We start from the raw sequence: 19,726 nt of genomic DNA, 5'->3' as shown, positions 1-19,726 counted from the left end.
TCATTTAGCTTAGATCCTTGGTTAAGATGCATCTATCTTGGTTCTTTACAATATTATTTATATTATATAAATTTCACATATGTATATATAAAAGTAATCTCATTTTTAATTTATTAAAACCTCCATTTAATCTCTATGGGAATATTATTAGTAGTCAGTTAGAATGGAGGGTTTAGATATACCTCAAAGGTAATTATATTCTCTTTGCTTTTAGATTTAATTAAAAAATCTTATAAAATTAAATTAAAATAAAATATTTGTAAAATATTTAATTTTGAAATAAGTTATGATTTTTGGGCATGTGGTATTGATAAACCATGGTATTGGTCCATGGTATTGTAACATAATAATTAAAAGCCTAGATCCATAACATACTAATCAAAAGTCTAGATGGCTCATGGTATTGATAAACCACAGTAGTAGCCCATCGTATTATAATTTTCTTCCCTCCTCTCCCACTCTATCACTCTCTTGTGGGTATTGGTCCATGGTATTGTAAAAGAACCTACTTAGAAGTTAATAATATCCATGGTAAATATTCATGATTAAAAATCTTGTCATATTGTAAATATTAAGTTTTTATCCACTTATTAATTAAATTTATAGATCGAACACATCTATATTAATTATTACAAATATATTAATTACGGTTGAGTCGGTATTACAAATGTTTACTTACATTACATCTACACATGTGCCCTATATTGTGTTGTAGAGTGACTCTCGGCCCAAAAAGTGAATTTCACATCACACCCCACCCTAAATATTACATTCTACTCCATATTTTCCCTCATTCCCACAAATTTTATAGTTGAGTTATTTTACTTTTAAATTATAAATATAAAGAAAAAATACAATAAGAAGTGGACCGTTAAGGGGAAATATTGGTTAAAATGTAATATTATAGTATTATATTTTATCCAATATAATTTAATACAAAATTGATGGAGGTATGAAAATATATTAGATAAAATGTAATAATTATATTTTTCCCAATATTTCCCCACCTCACACAAATGCCGAGTGCCAACATATACATAAAAATAATTACATTTACATGAATGTTTTACCTTTATATGCTACATGGCTTCAACACCTTGATTTTCTACAACTAATTATGTATCTGAATATAACATCAAACTGACATGAATCTAGGCTAATTTTATCCCCCTTAAATAAATTATATTCCAAAGGAATTCCATGAGTCAATAACATGGATGTTTAAAACCATTAGTCAATACCATGAGTCATTTTCATTTTTTTATTATTTAATTTGTATAGGGTCAATTTTTTTTGTTATTTTAATTTTATTTTCACGAAGTTACAATGTTTACATTACATTAAGTTACACATATCTACCATATTTTAATTCTATTTTGACCTAGTTAATCCTTCCCTTACCTTTCTAATTAGCTTAGATGTATAGGTATATTAGTTCAACTTCTCTACTAGCATATTATAGACATTAGATTTTGGCTCAATGAAGAAATTACATTTATCCGTCATACTAAAAAGTAGTTTTTTTTTTTTTTTAAATTACTTTATCACATTATATAAAGTTTGATCTAAAATGAAAGTGAAAATTCAAGTATTTAAAAATGACTAACATTGATTTTAAAGTAACATTATTAATTTATTTTTAAAGCAACTTTAAGCACAACATCCCTTGCATGTACATATATTAAAGTAATGTTACACACAACATCTCTTGTATATACATATATTAAAATAACGTTAAACACAACACATTTTGCATATGCATATATTAGTGACACACCCACAATATATAATTTTTTTATTTTTTTAATGTAACACTAAGTGAAAACATCTCCTTCAAGTACCATCTCTTGCATATACATATATTAGTGACATATCTATATATAATTTTTTATTTTTTAATGTAACTTTAAGTGAGAACATTCCCATTTAAATTTATTAAAATATATTTTAATATAATAATAAATTATTTTAAATAGAACTAATTTTTTTATCAAAAATTATACCGAAGAATAAAAAATTAAGTACATTATATCATGCCTATTATACCATGTCTGCCGCAATTATAATAATACCCATCATTTATTTATTGTAACCATAATCACACAGAACTGATATCTTACTAATCTCAATTATATAAATATGTGCGACTCTCGCAGGGTTCAGGGGTAAATGCAAACTCCCACCACCATCCTAAGCAAAAAATGGGTGTCATCAAAACCCTAACCATCAGAGCCTCTAGAATCTCCGACCCAGAACATCTTGATAAAGAACTTGCCCATCTCCATAAAGTTTTTGTAAACAATGGCTATCAACATCACACCATCCGCAAAATAATTAGAGATTCCTTAACCAATAAACAAAATAAAAGAAAATTGTCTGAAAACCCTAGAATCTCCCTCCCCTATATCAAAGGAATCACTGATAAAATTGCCAAAGTTCTCGCTAAACACAACATCTTGGTAGCTTTCACACCCCCTAACACCATAAAAAACATGCTTGAATCTGCTAAAGATGCAATTGACCCTAAAAATCACAAAGGCGTTTATTCGATTCCCTGTTCTTGCGGCAAAGTTTATATAGGTGAAACAGGAAGATCCTTTGGAGTAAGATTAAAAGAACACATTAGCGATATTACTAGAAATAGGTCTGATAAATCAGGTCTAGCAGAGCACGCTTGTTCCTCCTCTCACTATATATGTATGGAACAAGCTAAATTAATCCATAAGGAAGACCACTATTTAAAAAGAAGAATTAAAGAAGCAATTGAAATTGAAAAATCCTCTAATAATATGAACAGGGATGATGGCCTGAAACTTAGTAATCCCTGGAAACCCTTACTGAATAAAATAAAGTAACGTTAACTTATTCAATTTTCTTCTTGAGTCACAAAAAAAAAAAAAAAAATAAAAAAAAAAATAAAATAATAATAATCAAAGTTAATTAAAATAAAAAATATATATAATATATATATATATATATATATATATATATATTATATTAACTATATCATACAATATATATTATAATACATTAATTAACTAAATTTAAAACCAAATTTAAAACTAATTTAATTAATTTTATTTCAAATTTAGTTTAAATTAATTTTAATTTTAATCTATTTTTATCTTAGGTTAAATTAAATTAATTTAATTTAGGTTATATTAATTCTATAAAAAAAAAATAAAAAAATAAATAAATAAAATAAAATAATAATAATCAAAGTTAATTAAAATAAAAATATATATATATATATATATATATATATATATATATATATATATATATATATACATTAATTAACTAATCATTCAAAAATTTAAACCAAATTTAAAACTAATTTAATTAATTAATTGATTAATTAATTAATTAAATTAATTTATTTCAAATTTAGTTTAAATTAATTTTAATTTTAATCTATTTTTATCTTAGGTTAAATTAAATTAATTTAATTTAGGTCAAATTAATTTAATTTAGGTTATATTAATTCTATTTAAGTTAAATTAATTTGAATTTTATTTTTAATTGAAGTAATCTAATTTAACTTAGATTAAAAAAGATAAAAAATAAATAAAAATAAAAATAAAAATTCTTTAAGGTTAAATTAATTTAACCTTAATAAAACTAATTTAGATGAAATTAATTTTATTTATGATAAAATTAAATTAATTTATTTTGATTTAGGTTATATTAATTTAATTTAGGTATATCAAATTTAGTTTAGGTTAAATTAATTTAGGTTGAATCAATCTAGGTTAAAAGTAATTTACTTAGGTTAAAGTAGTTTATTTTAAATTAGGTCAGATTAATCTTATTTTTAATTTAGGTTTAAAACAAAATTAAAATAATTTATTTAATTTATCAATAAATATTTGAAAATCTAGCCGACCTCTCAAACCCTAAAACTTCCTCTCCATCCTTCTATTAATGGGTTCACTTTCTTGACTCTCTCTTCTCAAAATACAAGATCTCATTACCCTGATGATGGACTCACCTAGCTAGTCCGAAACGTCGGTTTCATAAGCTGCTCACAGGTTTTTCCATTGATTAAAAATCTCTACCAGCCTGTATGGAATCTCTCTTCAATACAAAATCTATAACCATCCTCTGCATTGTAGTTTGTGGATAAATTTTTCTAGCTAAAGGAACTCAAATTTTGTTATACCCGAGAAAATGTACTCAAAATATGTGTTTTTAGTCACAAATATGAAATCCTCACTACTTTCCATAACTATTCTAACATCATTTGGAGTTAATATTGCATTATGTGTACCTGAAATAAGCAGGGCTGGAGGCAAAAAGAAATTATTGGGTACCTACGTCTTCTCTCCGATCTTGCATTTGGCAGAAGCAAGTTGTAAACCCACTGACACTTCCCCAACAATTTTCTCCATTATGTATATAGTTTTTCCATGAAATATAATTTCATTTCTAGTTCCGCTTCTGTGGTGATGATCCCAATGTCTTCTATGCGGTTACCTAATTTTCTAACTATCTCCTTCTTTACAATTCCAACAATTATCTATTTAAAAAAATTGTATGTTAGCAAGCATGTTGGTAATTTGAATTAGATACATAATATATGTTAGTAAGAAAAGGAAAAACACAATTTATTTTGGAGTGGGAAAAATATACATATTTGAAAAAAAAAGGATTGACATGAATTTAGTAACCTTACATTTTGCAAGGGGACACACAACAGTGATATTTGATGCTACATAAACACGCCATCATACAACTAAACTAACCACTACACCGAATTGATCCACTTAACAATCAAAATCATTAGGTGTTATTACTACCGAAGAGAAGAGAGATTCCATTACTTTAACCTAGGGACTTTCACCCAAAGCCCGCTGCCATGTTAGAAAAGCTTTAAATCCATATAGTTCCTCATGAGGCAAAAACAGGGTTATGACACAATTAAAGAAGAATAAAATGTGCAATATAAGTTGGGCAGAAAATGGAAGTTGATAATTATAATAATGGAGGAAAAACAAGGGTAGCTTAAGGAACGAACATGGTGTACACTGTAAATTTGTTAGCAGAAACAAACAATGAATTGCAAATAAATAACAAAATTTTATTATACTAGTTACATCGTGGGGGTTAGGCTCTGCTAATAAATCGGCATGATGTGGTCCCTTTAGATGGATATGCCCAAATATTTCCTCAATTAAAAAAAAAAATTAAATATATTTGTCTCATTGCAAGCTCACTAGCTCACTTATTGGTGACAAGTATTGTTTGAATGGAATCCAGGCTGAGAAAGGAGAAACGTTGAAAACAGTGAGTTTGGGTGCTAATAGAGAATATATATCTGCAAGAGATAACATAGATCATGGTAGCCATATTGCTTCTATTGCAGCTGGAATATATCTAAGTAATATGAATTACAATGGTTTAGGAGTTGGAGATGCCCGTGGGAGCTCGACTAGCTCAAATTGCAGTATAAAAAACATGCTAGGAATTTGGATGTTATGATCTAGACATATTGGCAGAATTTGATGATACCATCAAAGATGAGTGGGTGTTAGAAGGAATGAAGTTTAAAATTAATAAAGAATGTGACAAGGGCTTAGGTGGTGGCCAAGCGAGGTAGAGGAAGCAAGATAGAACAATCAAAAAGGTTAAGGCAGTTTATAAAATTTGGAAGGTTGGTGTTATCTGTGTCATTTGGCATTGTGGTATGGGAGGGTACGTAAACTAGGTTACCTCAGCGAAGTGTGCACAAGATCCTTCCATCTACATCTATTATGGTCTTCGTGGTGTGACTACGCTATGGTATGACGAAAGGGAGTATGAGTTCAAGTCACCAGTGGTTGCGGTGAAGAGTCGGACAGTGTGGGATCCATGTGCTTGGCACAGGGGTTGCTTATGGCCTAGGAAACTATGCAGAGGGTTGGATTTGTCTCGAACAATGTGGAATCCTCTTCCAGTCCTAGTCACATGTTTTCAGCAAGGGGCGAAATTTGGGTCTTGCAAGCAAAGGGTCGCAGCATTGTGTTCCATTAAAGCAAAAAGGGGGAGTCGATTGCTTCTTCGATAGGGAGCTTGGTGGTGTAGTTCTCTGTGGCGAGGTCTCTCTACGTAAGAGTGCCACTTTGGGGTTTTGTTGTGGTCCTCTTGGGTGGCAGGGCTGATCAGTTGGGCAGCTGGCAAAAGAGCCGGTGGTTACGCCTCTGTGTAGAAGTCAAAAAGCAGTTTGTTGATTATGCACCTCAGTGGAGGATTTTGAGTGTCATAGGTCTCTTCGATGATGTGCTGTTGCAATAAAAATGAACTGATAGTGGGGTCATTCTCGGCAGGGAGTTATCCTGAAAGGCATACAAGGCGAGCGATCTAATCCGGCATTACAGTGGGATGAGTCAGTGAGCAGCACTGAAGAGGAGGAAAAGGTCACAATCCTACAATCTTCTGGGAGGGTGGTGCAACCACCCTTGCTTGTCACAATTGTGGAACTACTACAGAGTATTGCAGACATAACGGATGTCCTGTAAGAGTAGAGATACAAAGACCAAAATGAGATTGTTGCCTACATTAATGATATTCAGTTCACCGAAGGAGAAATTCTTTGCATCTTGCCTCTGTGCAATGGAGCTAGCATCAAACAAGTGAAAGGCTAAAAAAAATTGAATTGTGGTTGGCTCACATTTATTTCCATGTTCATTAAGGCCCGAGCCACCTTATGGACCAAGGTTCGATTGAGGCACCACATCCTCCTTTGTAAATTCTTTGTGTAGGTTGTTTTTTGGCTTTGCTAGTGTTCTTGGAGGTATTTCCTTTTTGTATATGTAAGCCTTGTAGCTATTATCAGTACATTTTAAGTTTCCACATCGCTCTCCTAGCTAACAAATCCATTCGTAGTGAAGTTGGGAGAGCGAAGATGAATCAACATGTTGAATGTAATACTTTTTTTAGGAATTAATGAAATTTTGTTGATTGACAAAAAAATAGTATTTTATAACATTTTTTTAGTTATAGATTTATCTATTTTAGAATAGGAATTTTAAAATTTTAATTTAATTATCAGCAATTATTAGGTGGATAGAAGAGATTTAACATACATAAAATATTCTAGAATATTATCAATAGTAGTCACAAATCAAAGCTTGAAAATTATATAAAATTAGCTATGCCCTTTCTTCTCTTTTAATTAAATTAATTAAAAAACTATCAAATGATAACAAGTGTCATATGAAATGAAATGCAATGATTTATCATGTTTTGGGCATGTGGTATAATAATTTATGACATTGGCTCATAGTATTATGGCAAAGCCTATTTATTTACATGTTAAGAATCTTCATGGGAAAGTGGGGTGAATCTCCATAGTTAAGAATCTATATATATATATATATATATATATATATATATATATATATAATCCCCATAGTCGGTGCTCGTACAAGCCAAACATGAGGACTATAATGTGTTGGTATAGTTTAGCTCACCACTTGGCCTTTCAAGTTCCTCCTCTCAAGTACGTGTACAACCTGATAAATTTCCACGTGAAGATTTCATTTATAAATATGGTGTGGTGGTACGCTCTCTCTACCTCATGCTGTAGGAAAATGATGGCATTCAATTATTTTTGGGTGGGCTCCTTGAACCAATGGGAGAGGATCATTGTAACGCGAATCCCATCTTTAGATATGTTTTTATTTCCTTTGAACAATATTGCTTACCCCTTTGAGGCTCTAGTGATGCCTCCCTTTTGTCACCATGCCAATCATCCTCTTCGTTGACATAAATACTTCAGCTAGTCCGTCTTTGGGTGCCATATGGTTTTTTCAAAGGTGTTGATTCTATGTATTTATCCACCTCCTTCTTCATCCTCATCATCCTCCTATGTTTTCTTAGTTACTATGGGGATCAAGTTAACTGGTAAGGCTCACCTTTATGGTTCAGTTTCTCCAAGTGTACTCTATCTTCTTTCGTTCTACCAAATGCCATAACCCATTTCATGGAATTATGCCCACTTTTACTTGTTGAAGACAAAAGTATTCCATCGCTTGTGTGTGAAGTCTCCAATTGGGGTATGGTGGAAATTTCAATTGCAAGTTTGCAAAGGTTCTCGCTCAATTGTTTCTTCAGACTCAGAGTATAAATAGGCATGAGCATGCCTTATATAGTCCTTCGTGACTTCAAGACCAAGTTTCGGATTAATTGCAGTTACACAGTCAATGGGTCAATGGGGAGTGGATTCAAAGTTCATGGCTCGGGGAAGGATGTATTTAGTTTCAAGCCTTTTAGTGCCCTACCACACGACAATTCACTTCCACATGAGGGCTATGTTCCACTAGTCCACCCGATGGTGCATCTCTCAATTATGTTCAATTCAGTGAAAGTTCCCTCCCTTTTCGTGGTCCATGATTTCTCTCTGCTTTATTGTGTGAGCTTCTATAGACATCTATGTTATTGTGCACTTTTTGTAAATATCTTGTTTTTTGTCTGATAAACTGGTAAAGTGAGGTCTTAGCAACCTTAAAATCATAAACTTGTGTTATTGGTATGGTTTCCCATTGGGCATACCAATAGAACAAAACATTCTTCTTTATAATGCTTCCTCCGATTAATGAAATGTCAAACTTTCAACAACAACAACAAAAAAATATTTTTGATAATTAATAAAAATAATAATTTAAAATAAATTATATTTTAGTTAATTTTATGATTTTTTTTTAATTTTAACAATGTGTGATGTATCATAAAGTGGTTATTCTGATATTTATTATGGATTGATGAGTTTATCAATCATTTGATTTATATAGTTGTATTAGTTCAATTAAAAAACCAAAAAAATAAAACCATCTTTGAGATCAATCTCAACTTTCTATTCTAGCTACTACTTAAAATGTTCAATAGAAATCAAATATTTATAATTCATTTATTAATTATTTGATAATTAAATTAAAATTATAAAATCCCTAATTTAAAACAAGGGCTACATAGTAGCTAATACATGCTGCTTAGCTTAAATAAAGCTTAATTAAATAAAAAAATAACAAAGACAAAAATTTTATCACAAAAATAAAACAACAAATAAAATATTGTATTGTTAAATGCCACCACAAAAAATTAAAAAATATGATTAATTAATCTTGTTTATATTAACATAGATGTATGCGTGTGTTTTTTATTAATATATATAATTGTTTATAACTAGCCTAGATACATCTTAACACCGGATCTATCAAGTGTTGAGAATGATCAAATCTCTTGAGGTGAAAACCTATTTTTTGAGTGAAAACTTGAGAAAGGGTTCGCACCTCGGGAGATTTGATCCCTCTCCGCGCTTGATAGATGCAGTGTTAAGATGGATCTAGGTTGGTTTCAGTCATGTGCGATCATACAAAATTTGTTGAGCATCTAATTTATTTTGATCATTTTAAATATGTTAAGTATGTCTAAGATTAATTTGGTCAATTTAATTTAAAATTTGCTTAGTTACCTCAGTTTGTTAAGATAAGAGAGATGGTTGTAACTTGAATGATGAAAAATGATGAATACAAATTTCGCGTGCAAAGTGTCAATGTAAAAATTTTGATTGGTAGAAAATGTGAATAATAAGAATATAATCAATTACAAACAATCTTCATTGCGATCAATCTAAAACTATTGTCTTCTACTTTTCTTATTCTCACACCTATTAGTTTTTTCATTTTCTCATATTGATCATATGAAAGAGTAGTTGCAATCGTATACCATTAAAATATTTAGCTTGATCTATTGTAGTAAACAACATACCTTGTCTCTGTTCTCTCCAGTATTAATAGTAGTTTTCTCCAAAGTCAATCATTATGACTTATGGAGTGTTGAACCCAAAGAAATTTTTTATGGTAGTTATTTTCTATTACCGTGTTTGAATGCAAAATAATTAACAATGTTGAATGATGGAAAATGGGAATAATAAGAATGTATTCAAATATAAATAGTTTATAATTTCAAGAAGCAAACATTTCGGGTAAGCAAACATTTTATTTAGGATGAAAATTCAAGTATTGTATTTATGGTTGAATAACTATAACACATAAGTCAATGCACATCATGAATAATTTTTATGTGCTTACATTGAGAGAGAGTGTGTATTGTTTTGGGGGTGAGAAGGAGAGACAAGGGGAGATAGAGATATAGATGGGGGCAACGGAGAGGGAAGAAGAGAGAGGCAAAGATAGGGAGGGACAAAGAGATATAGATATGGAGAGAGAAATTTTAGAGAGAGAGAGAGAATGGGAAGAGAGAGATATGGAGGGGAAAGGGAGAGAGGTAGAGTGAGATAGATAGTTATGGAGATAGAGTGTGTATGTTTAAGGGTTGAGATAGAGAGATAGATGAGGAGAGACAGTGGGAGATAGAGATATAGATGGAGGAGGCAGAGATGTACTTACACTGAAATCAATGCGCAATATTAATCTAATTACTTTGAAATTAATGTACATCATACATCTAGTTGCATCAAATCAGAAATCAACATCGACACTAAAATCAGTGCATCTAGTGCAAACAATAAAATATGACTACAAATCAACATCTATAGTGAAATCAATGCATCTAGTGCAAGCAATCAAATAGGATTAGAAATAAATATCTACACTGAAACCAAAGCATCTAATGCAAGCAATAAAATATGAGTAGAAATCAACATCTATGCTAAAATCAATGCATGTAGTGTAAGGTATTATATAGGATTCAAAATTGACATCTAAACTAAAATCAATGCATCTAGTGCAAGTGATCAAATAGGATTAGAAATCAATATTTACACTGAAACCAATGCACCCTGTGTAAGCAATCAAATAGGAGTAAAAATCAACATAGACACTGAAATCAATGCATGTAATGTAAGGTATTAAATAGGATTATATATTGACATCTACACTGAAATCAATGAATATATTGCATGTGATCTAGGATTAGAAATAAAAAACTACATTGAAATTAATACATATATTTCAGTGAAAATACAAAATATTAATGACTTTCTAGATCTAACTTCTATGTCTGTATTTGTCTTTGTGTGTCTCTTTCTTCTTCCCTCTCTCTCTACCTTACATTTTGTGTCTATATCCCTCCCCCTCTCCTTCTCTCTGTTCCCCTCCTTCTCTCCCCCATCTCTCTCTGTCTGCCTCTCCCTCCCTTTCTCTATCTTTCTCTTCTTCTCTCTCTACCCCTACCATATATATCTATACCTCCCTCCATCTCTCCTTATTTTTCTCTCTATCTCAACCCATAAAATGCATGTCATGCTCTCTCTCTCTCTCCCCCCTCCATCTATATTTCTATCGCCCATCTATCTCTCTTCCTCCCTCTGTCTCTTTGCCTCTCTCTTCTACCCTCTTCCCTACCCCATCTATATCTTTATCTCCCTTTGTCTCTCCTTCTCACCCCCAAAACATACAAAATCTCTCTCCATATCGATATCTCTCTCTCTCTCTCTCTCTCTCTCTCTCTCAGTGAATCTCCATGTCTCCCTTGTCAATCCCTCTCCACCTTTCTCTCTCTATGCCTTTCTTCCCCTTCCAACTCCATCTCTCTCTCCTCCCCTCTCTCTCCTCTCTCTCAAGTCCATCCTCTCTCTCCCCTTCTCTCCCACCTCCCCCCGTCTGTCCCCCCATCATACACACACTCTCTCTCCACCCACCAACTCTGTCACTATCTCCCTCCCTCTCCCCTTCACTCTCTCCCCCTCTCCCCCCACCATATATATGTCTCCATGTCTCTCTCGTCCCCTTCTTTCCATATCTTTATCCTCTCCTTTTCTCTCTCTTCCCTTGTCTCCTCTCTCCCTCATTCCATCTTCATCTCTCCCTTGTCACTCCCTCTCTCTCTCCACCTCTATCTCTCAATGTATTTGTTCTTCACTCCCTCTCTTTCCCCCTCCAAATCCATCTCTCTCCCTTCGTCTCTCCCCCTAATCTCTCTCTTCCTTTCTCTCTCTCACTGTCTCTCCCACCTCCATGTCTCTCTCCCCCACTCTATTCCCCCTTCCATCTCACTCTCTTTCTTAAATTAAGAAAGTATCTAAATTAAAAAAAACAGAAAAACAAAAAAAAAAAAAAAAACAAAAAAAACAAACATAATTATTTGTAAAATATTAAACATATATTTTGTATCAAACATGTTAAAGAAAATGCAATAATAAAAAAACTTAAACTAACCATGCACTATCTTTCCTCTATCATTGTTAATCACTTTTCTTTCTCACTTAGCTTGGATCCTTGGTTAAGATGCATCTATCTTGGTTCTTTATAATATTATTTATATTATATAGATTTCATATATGTATATATAAAAGTATTCTCATTTTTAATTTATTAAAACCTCCATTTAATCTCTATGGGAATATTATTAGTAGTCAGTGAGAACGGAAGGTCTAGATATACCTCAAAAGTAATTATATTCTCTTTGCTCTTAGATTTAATTAAGAAATGTTATAAAATTAAATTAAAATAAAGTATTTGTAAAATATTTGATTTTGAAATAAGTTATGATTTTTGGGCATGTGGTATTGATAAACCATGGTATTGGCCCATCGTATTGTAACATAATAATTAAAAGCCTAGATCCATAACATAATAATCAAAAGTCTAGATGGCTCATGGTATTGATAAACCACAGTAGTAGCCCATCGTATTATAATTTTCTTCCCTCCTCTCGCACTCTATCTCTCTCTTTTGGGTATTGGTCCATGGTATTGTAAAAGAACCTACTTAGAAGTTAATAATATCCATGGTAAATATTCATGATTAAAAATCTTGTCATATTGTAAATATTAAGTTTTTATCCACTTATTAATTAAATTTATAGATTGAACACATCTATATTAATTATTACAAATATATTGATTACAATTGAGTCGGTATTACAAATGTTTATTTACATTACATCTACACATGTGCTCTATATTGTGTCGTAGAGTGACTCTCGGCCCAAAAAGTGAATTTCACATCACACCCCACCCTAAATATTACATTCTACTCCATATTTTCCCTCACTCCCACAAATTTTATAGTTGAGTTATTTTACTTTTAAATTATAAATATAAAGAAAAAATACAATAAGAAGTGGACCATTCGGGGGAAATATTGGTTAAAATGTAATATTATAGTATTATATTTTATCCAATATAACTTAATACAAAATTGATGGAGGTATGCAAATATATTAGATAAAATGTAATAATTATATTTTTCTCAATATTTCCCCACCTCACACAAATGCCCAGTGCCAACATAACCATAAAAATAATTAGATTTACAGGAATGTTTTACCTTTATATGCTACATGGCTTCAACACCATGATTTTCTACAACTAATTATGTATCTGAATATAACATCAAACTAACATGAATCTAGGCTAATTTAATCCCCCCTTAAATAGATTATATTCCAAAGGAATTCCATGAGTCAATACCATGAATGTTTAAAACCATTAGTCAATACCATGAGCCATTTTCATTTTTTTATTATTTAATTTTTATAGGGTCAGTTTTTTTTGTTATTTTAATTTTATTTCCACGAAGTTACAATGTTTACATTACATTAAGTTACACATATCTACCATATTTTAGTTCTATTTTGACCTAGTTAATCCTTCCCTTACCTTTCTAATTAGCTTAAATGTATAGGTATATTAGTTCAACTTCTCTACTAGCATATTATAGACATTAGATCTTGGCTCAATGAAGAAATTACATTTATCACTCATACTAAAAAGTAAATTTTTTTTTTTAAATTACTTTATCTCATTATATAAAGTTTGATCTAAAATGAAAGTGAAAATTCAAGTATTTAAAAATGACTAACATTGAATTTAAAGTAACATTATTAATTTATTTTTAAAGCAACCTTAGGCACAACATCCCTTGCATATACATATATTAAAGTAATGTTACACACAACACTTCTTGTATATACATATATTAAAATAACGTTAAGCACAACACCTTTTGCATATACATATATTAGTAACACACATACATATATATATGTATATAATTTTTTTATTTTTTCAATGTAACATTAAGTGAAAACATCTCCCTCAAGTACTATCTTTTGCATATACATATATTAGTGACATATATATATATAATTTTTTAATTTTTTTAATATAACTTTGAGTGAGAACATTCCCATCAAAATTTATTAAAATATGTTTTAATATAATAATAAATTATTTTAAATAGAACTCATTTTTTATCAAAAACTATACCGAATAAAAAATTAAGTACTTTATACCATGCCTATTATACCATGTCTGCCGCAATTATAATAATACCAATCATTTATTTATTGTAACCATAATCACACAGAATTGATATCTTACTAATCTCAATTATATAAGTATGTGCGACTCTCGCGGCGTTCAGGGGTGAGGTTGCGATTCAGGCTCATACGGCAGGCTTCCTCTAGTAAAAGGAAATCCTGGATGACAGAGACAGATAAATGAATGGCTGAAAACATTGCCTTCTTTCAGGGAAGGGCGACCGCTGGTTTAAAGAAGGTACCTTTCTAATCTCCACATCATATAAATACGTTTTGACCGTTCTCAACAAAAGCATCACTATACAACCCTAACTTGGATGTTTGTAATTATCTGCACTTTTCCATAAATTAATGATAAATCTTAGTGAGAAATTAATCTGCTCTGCCGACATTTTCGAAAGCTGTTTAGCATTCTAATCTGTTCTGCAGCATTTTCGAAAGCAATTAACCATGTCACTATTAATGTTATGAAATTTAGATATTTAGATTTTACTATGATATGAAAAGATTTAGGTTAATTAATTTATAACTATATCAGTTTTATATACAAAAATAATTAAAATATATTAATAATAAAAAATTATTTTATTTTATGTGCTAAAATGTCTCAATATATTTATGAAGTAAAAATTTTTAATGTAAATTAAATATTTATAATATATCATTGAATTTTTTTTAATGTAAATTAAATATTTATAATATATTCTTGAAAAAAAATATGTATATATCATAAAAAGTTAAGTTTTATGGTTGAAAAGTTTATTTGGTCTTATATGTATTTTATTTAGCATTCAAAAATACAATTTAAGCAATGAAAAATAATACATTGTATTTTGTATGTTACTAAATTTGATCACTCTCAACTCATGTTAGATTTGACATTAAGAAAGTTAAGTATATATTATATGTTAGATTTAAGATTTTTGTGATCCATATTATAAATAATTGTTTTTCCCATTAATCATATCATTAGGATTTGGTGGACTTTTCGAACCAACTAATGTGGTTCATCACCTTGTCGTGAGAATGAACCACATTAGTTTGTTGAAAACGTGGACCAAATCCTAATGATAAGATTAATTCGAAAATTATATATATATATATATATATATATATATATATATATATATCATTTAAAAAAAATATTGTGTATTTGAAGTAGCATTATCCGGATTCTCCACAGTAGTATGCTTCTTATGTCGTTTCGAACCCAAAAGGGGGTCCATCCTCACGACCAAATTTGATAAAATATGAATGACAATTATTTTTTACAGAAGAATCTTTTAACCAGAGTATAAATACAAAATCTAATTTTTTTTTATATATAAGCCGAACTATGAATTATTATTATTATTATTATTATTATTAATTTTATTTTATTTTAAATTTAATTACTTTTGTTTATTAATTATTATAATTTTAATTATTTTAGTTATTTATTTATTTATTTTTCATTCTCATTTTTTTTTTTTAATTAATTGTTAATTTAATCATTAATCCTTTATAATTAATTAAATTAATGAGACAAGTTTATATAATTTATTTGATTCCATTATTTATAGTTTTATTGTTTTAATTAATTCTATTATTTCATTACTATTTTTATACTTAATAATCTTGAGAAATAAATGATCTAATTGTTTTAATTAATTTTATTAATATAATTAATTAATTAATTAAATTAATTAATCACTCAATTATATTAATTAATTCATAAGTTAATTAATCACTCAATTATGTCAATTAATGCATAAATTAATTAATATAATAAATTAATTAATTGATCTTGATAAATTAATTTATTAATTAATATAAGTAATTTATAAATTGATTAATATTGATAAATTAATTAATATACTAAATTAATAAATTAATTAATATAATTAATTAATTATTACTTAATATAATTAATCAATAAATTAATTCATATCATAAATTAATAAAATAATTTATATAATAAATTAATATAATTAATCAATAAATTAATTAATTATATTTTATCTCATTAATATAATTAATTAACAAATTAATTAATTATATTTTATTTGATTAAATAACTAATAAAATTAATTAATTAATTAGTTAATTAATTAATTAATTTTAATTTTATTTATTATTACATATATTATTTATTTTTGGAACTAAGCTTCTAAAGGTTTGGAGAGATTTCTCTGTCTAAACAGGCGGAGCCAATTTCCACTAATCTCACTCCCATTGTCCGTGTTGAGGTTCTGAGGAAGCTTCATAATTTCAGTAGCCTCACTAATTTTTCTCTTTTGATAATGCTCCTCCCTTGCAATGATTTTGGCATCTTCTAAACACACATGATGCTTGGTCTTGGATGAGTGCTCTACAAAGGCTGATGTACGAGATCTTCCATTGTTAATATCAACTCCATGCTCTTTGAGTCTTATTTTCAAAGATTGTCTTGTTTCACCAATATAACTCTTGCCACACGAGCAATCAATCTTGTACACACCCTTAAGTTGTTGATGATCTATCTTATCCTTTACTGACCTCATCATTTGCCTGATTGTTCCACATGTTGTAAATTGAGTGTTTATGTCTTTCTTTTTTAAACTTTTTGCAATTTTATCTATAATCCCTTGGATGAATGGGAGGTAAACTTTACCACAATTTTCTTCCTTGTTTTTCTGGGGATTCTTAGAGATGACCCTATCTTGGGCTCTTTTTATGGCTTTCTTAATACTAAACTCCTTGTATCGTAAGTTTATGAAAACGGAGGTTAAGTGTTCAATTTCCTCATTATTCTGAGAGCGCTAACAGCTAGAGTTTTTAAAACACCAAATTTTGGTGATGGATGATGGTATGAATCAGCATGAAGATAGCTTTCAGTATGAGTTTTCTTCCTATAGACCTAGTGTCCTAAGAAGCATAATACTGTGGAGAATCTGGATAATGCTACTTCAAAAAACTACCACAGAAGCCTAAAGTCTAACAATATTGTATATATCATAAAACAATTAAGATTTTATGCTTGAAAATTTTAATTGGTTTTATATGTATTCTATTTAGCATTTAAATTAATATAGCAAAGATTAGAACGAATTCTCATGAGCTCCATAGTGAAACAGGTGGTTGGGCAGTTCCTAAAACGCCATGGATGGAAAGGATCTGGCATATATGTGAGAATAGGAACAACGAGGATGAAAACCACCTGCGTATAACCACATTAGATCTCAGTTTCACAATCTTTGTTACAATACTGACCTTCCTAGCCTTTTACAATGTCAAAATTATAGTGAGCTCGGGAGGCTTCTCTCCAAGCTTTTTGACCATAGGAATAAAATCTTAAATCAAAATAAATAATTTGTTTCTTTAGGTCCGATAGACCATTGTTTAGTCTCAGCGGACATTACCATCATCATCATCATCATCATAATCTATTTGATTCCATTAATTATAGTTTTATTGTTTTAATTAATTCTATTATTTCATTATTATTTTTAAACTTAATAATCTTGAAAAGTAAATAATCTAATTATTTTAATTAATTTTATTAATATAATTAATTAATTAATTAATTAATCACTCAATTATATCAATTATTTCATAAATTAATTAATATAATAAATTAGTTAATAGATTAATTGATCTTATAACTTAATTTATTAATTAATATAACTTAATTTATTAATTAATATAAGTAATTTATAAATTGATTAATATTCATAAATTAATTAATATACTAAACTAATAAATTAATTAATATAATTAATTAATTATTACTTAATATAATTAATCAATAAATTAATTCTTCATAAATTAATAAAATAATTTATATAATAAATTAATATAATTAATCAACAAATTAATTAATTATATTTTATCTGATTAATTAATTAATATAATTAATTATATTGTATTTGATTAATTAACTAATAAAATTAATTGATTAATTTTAATTTTATTTATTACTTTATTTATTTATTTTTGGAACTAAGCTTCTAAAGGTTTGGAGGGATTTTTCTGTCTAAACGAGGGGAGCCAATTTCCACTAATCTCACTCCCATTGTCCCTGTTGAGGTTCTAAGGAAGATTCATAATTTCAATAGCCTCCCTAATTTTTCTCTTTTGATAATGCTCCTCCCTTGCAATGATTTTGGCATCTTCTAAACACACATGATGCTTGGTCTTGGATGAGTGCTCTACAAGGGCTGATGTACGAGATCTTCCATTCTTAATATCAACTCCATGCTCTTTGAGTCTTATTTTCAAAGATCGTCCTGTTTCACCAATATAACTCTTGCCACACGAGCAATCAATCTTGTACACACCCTTAAGTTGTTGATGATCTATGTTATCCTTTACTGACCTCATCATTTGCCTGATTGTTCCACATGTTGTAAATTGAGTGTTTATGTCTTTCTTTTTTAAAATTTTTGCAATTTTATTTATAATCCCTTGGATGAATGGGAGGTAAACTTTACCACAATTTTCTTCCTTGTTTTTCTAGGGATTCTTAGAGATGACCCTATCTTGGGCTCTTTTTATGGCTTTCTTAATACTAAACTCCTTGTATCTTAAGTTTATGAAAACGGAGGTTAAATGTTCAATTTCCTCATTATTCTGAGAGCGTTAATAGCTAGAGTGTTTAAAACACCAAATTTTGGTGATGGATGATGGTATGAATCAGCATGAAGATAGATTTCAGTATGAGTTTTCTTCCTATAGACCTGGTGTTCTAAGAAGCATACTACTGTGGAGAATCTCGATAATGCTACTTCAGAAAACTACCACAGAAGCCTAAAGTCTAACAATATTGTATATATCATAAAACAATTAAGATTTTAGGCTTGAAAATTTTAATTGGTTTTATATGTATTCTATTTAGCATTTAAAAATACAATTTAAACAATGTAAAATAATAGATTGGATTTTGCACTCTAAAGAAGAAATTTACATGTGACGAAATTTAATCCACTCATGTCAAATACATAATTAAGAAAATTAAATATATATTATATATCATTTAAAAATAATTTATGTATATATCATAAAAAAAATATTAAATTTTTATAGTTGAAAAACTTAATTGGTCTTATATGTATCATATTTCACATTCAAAAATACAATTTAAACAATAAAATCTATAGAAGTAAATAAAATACATTTCAAAATTCTAAAGAACCTCTGGAATTTCTTGTCACTTAAATAATTTCATGTACCATTAACTGCCTCGAAATATAAGTACGCTCGTTTCGCGGATACCCGTAGTTTTCTCTATTTTTCAGTCACCCGAAAAATATGGCTTAGCTGCTGGGAACGACCTTGAATACCTGTAGTTTTCTTTTATTTTTCATTCACATGAAAAATATGGCCCGCTGCTTGGAATGACCCTCAATAATTTATCCTCTCACGGATTCAACACGTGATAGTGGAGATACCAACCAGGTTAATTTTAAATATTTTTATTCCATCCATAAGACCACAAGTTCCA

This window comes from Pinus tabuliformis, chromosome 9 (assembly GCF_031772625.1).
Source record: "Pinus tabuliformis cultivar Carrire ecotype Pingquan chromosome 9, CPIR1, whole genome shotgun sequence".
NCBI classification, from domain to species: Eukaryota; Viridiplantae; Streptophyta; class Pinopsida; order Pinales; family Pinaceae; genus Pinus; species Pinus tabuliformis.
This window is presented reverse-complemented; position numbering follows the sequence as displayed.